General features: G+C 36.2%; 1 pseudogene; it reads right to left on the reverse strand.

Annotated features, from left to right (window-relative positions):
* Positions 1–1,027: 1,027 nt before the first annotated feature.
* Positions 1,028–2,827, reverse strand: LOC117033687 (tigger transposable element-derived protein 1-like; annotated as a pseudogene).
* Between the last annotated feature and the right edge of the window lie 252 nt (positions 2,828–3,079).

Here is a 3,079-nt window from a genome sequence, read left to right on the forward strand (position 1 = left end):
ACACTGATATATTAATTCCAATAGTGGTGATTCAGAAATACATACTGCATGTACACCATATGGGCCTTAAATATTTATGAAACCTAAAAGTCACAAAAACAATTCTTTAATGTAAAGGTTAAAAATATATTACTATAATTTTTCACGTACTAAGTTTTAGGCATTTAATTTTTTAATTTGCACATTATTACCAAAAGGTACTTATAATCTTAAAAAAACTCAACTTTTATCGATTACTTACTCTACAAAACACACTATGTTAGGCACTATGGAAGAATAAAAAGAATGCCAAGAATTTGTCAGATTCTTATGTAGTTTTTCCTATGTTCTATTTTTACCACCCATGGAGTGGTAATTTTTCACTGTAGGATAAGAATTGGAAAAAAGAATAGGAAAATCTCCAATCAGTCCACTCTTTGCTTTTCCAAGTGAAATGGCCTGTAGGGAAAAGCAGAGCTTGGGAGGAGATTATGAAGCAATGATTGTAGAAAAGGTATCTTAGAATTAGGAAAACAACACTTAGAAGCATGTCTTCTCAGCTTGGTGTGGTGCTGGAGTGATTTGGGATATTTAGTCTAAAAGTTCCGGGTTAGTAACACAGAAACCTGGCTTCGAGCTGTAATTCTGACACAAATTACTTGTATCTTAGTTTCCTAACTCATAAATGAGAGACTGATTAGATTATTTTAAAATTTAATATCATAAAGATTATTTGTCTTTACTACATGTTTACAATGCAGACTTTAGGCGACTGAGAACTGGAATCATATCTGTTTTGATCACCATTGTATACCATGTACTTAATACAGTTCCGGGCACTCAGCCCTACCTCGGCGATAGTGGGGGTTTGGTTCCAGACCACTGCAATCAAGAGAATATCTCAATAGAGTGAGCCACATGAATATTTTCCTTTCCCAGTGCATGTCAAAATCATGTTTACACTGTACTGTAGTCTATTAAGTATGAGATAGTATTATGTCTAAAAATGTATGTATTTTAATTAAAAAATATTTGATTGCTAAAAATGCTAACCATCATCATCTGAGGCTTCAGCAAGTCATAATCTTTTTGGTGGTGGAGAGTCCTGCGTCAATGTTGATGGCTACTGACTGATCAGGACAGTGGTTGCTGAAGGTTGGGGTGGCTGTGGCAATTTCTCAAAATAAGACAACAATTAAGTTTGCTGCATTATTTGACTTTCATGAACAATTTCTTTGTAGCATATGATGCTGTTTCATAGTATTTTACCTATAGGAGAATTTCTCCCAAAATTGGAGTCAGTCCTCTTAAACCCAGCTGCCGCTTTATCTAATAAGTTTACGTAATATTCTAAATACTTTGTTGTCATTTCAACAATCTTCACAGCATCTTCACCAGGAGTAGACTCCATCTCAAGAAAACACTTTCTTTGCTCATCCATAGAAGCAACTCCTCATTCGTTAAAGTTTAATCATGAGATTGCAGCAATTCAGTCACATCTTCAGGCTCCACTTTTAATTCGAGTCCTTCTGCTATTTCTACCATGTCTGCAGTTACTTCCTCTGCTGAGGGGTTGAGCCTCTCAAAGTCATCCATGAGGGATGGAACCAACTTCTTCCAAACTCATGTTAATATTGATATTTTGACGTTTCCCCATAAATCCTGAGATTCTTAATGGCATCCAGAATGGTGAATCTTTTCCAGAAGTTTTCCAATTTACTTTACCTAGATCCATCAGAGGAATCACTATCTATGGCAGTTAAATAGCCTTACAAAATGTATTTCTTAAAATATTAGACTTGAAAGTTGAAATTAGTCCTTGATTCATGGGCTGCAGAACAGATGTTGTGTTAGCAGCCATGAACATAACAATAATCTCATTATCCATCTCCATCGGAGCTCTTGAGTGACCAGGTGCATTGTCAATGAGCAGTATTATTTTCAAAGAAATCTTTTTTTTTTCTGAATAGTTGGTCTTAACAGTGGGCTTAAAATATTTAGTAAACCATGTGGTAGACACATGCATTATCATCTAAGCTTGGTTGTTCGACTTATAGAGCATGCAGAGTAGATTTAGCATACTTCTTAAGGGCCCTAGGATTTTCAGAATGGTAAATGAGTATTGGCTTTAATTTAAAGTCACCAGTTGCATTAGCCCCTAACAGGAGAGTCAGCCTTTCCTTTGAAGTTTGAAGACAGGCATTGGCTTCTCCTTTCTAACTATGAAAGTCCTAGATGGAATCTTCTTCCAAAATAAGGCTGTTTCATCTACATTAAAAATCTCTTGTGTAGTGGAGACACCTACGTTAGTTATCTAAACTCGATCTTCTGTATAACTGCAGTGGCTTTTCCCTCAGTTATTGCTACTTCAACCTGCACTTTTTTGTTATGGACGTGGCTTCTTTACTTAAACCTCATGAACTAACTTTTGCTATCCTCAAACTTCTCTTCTGCCGCTTCCTCACCTCTCTCAGCCTTCATAGAATTGAAGAAAGTTAGGTTAAACCAAAACCTAATCCATGCTGCTCTGGATGAGGTTTTGGTTTAAGGGAATGTTGTGGCTGGTTTGATGATCTATCCAGACCACTAAAATCTTTCTCCATGTCAGCACTAAGGCTGTTTCACTTTTTTTTTTTTTTAAATTCATGTGTTCCCTGGAGTAGCACTTTTGATTTCCTTAAAAAACTTCCCTTTGCACCCACAGCTTGGTTAACTGGCACAAGAGGCCTAGCTTTCAGCTTGTCTGAGCTTTCAACATTCCTTCCTCACTAAAGTTAATCATTTTTAGGTTTTTATTTAAAGTGAAAGACGTGTGACTCTTCCTTTCACTTGAACACTTAGAGGCCATTGTAGGGTTATTACTTGGCTTTATTTCAATATTGTTGTATGTCAGGGAATAGGGACGCCCAAGAAGAGGGAGAGAAAAGGGGGAATGACCAGTAGGTGGAGCAGTCAAAACACAGACATTTATCGATTAAGTTTGCCTTATATGGGCATGGGCTAAAACAATTACAATAATCACATCAAAGATTTCAGATCACAGATCAGCATAACAAATATAATAATAATGAAAAGTTTGAAACATTGCAAAAATTACCAA

This window comes from Rhinolophus ferrumequinum, chromosome 14, assembly GCF_004115265.2.
Source record: "Rhinolophus ferrumequinum isolate MPI-CBG mRhiFer1 chromosome 14, mRhiFer1_v1.p, whole genome shotgun sequence".
In the NCBI taxonomy this organism is placed as follows: domain Eukaryota; kingdom Metazoa; phylum Chordata; class Mammalia; order Chiroptera; family Rhinolophidae; genus Rhinolophus; species Rhinolophus ferrumequinum.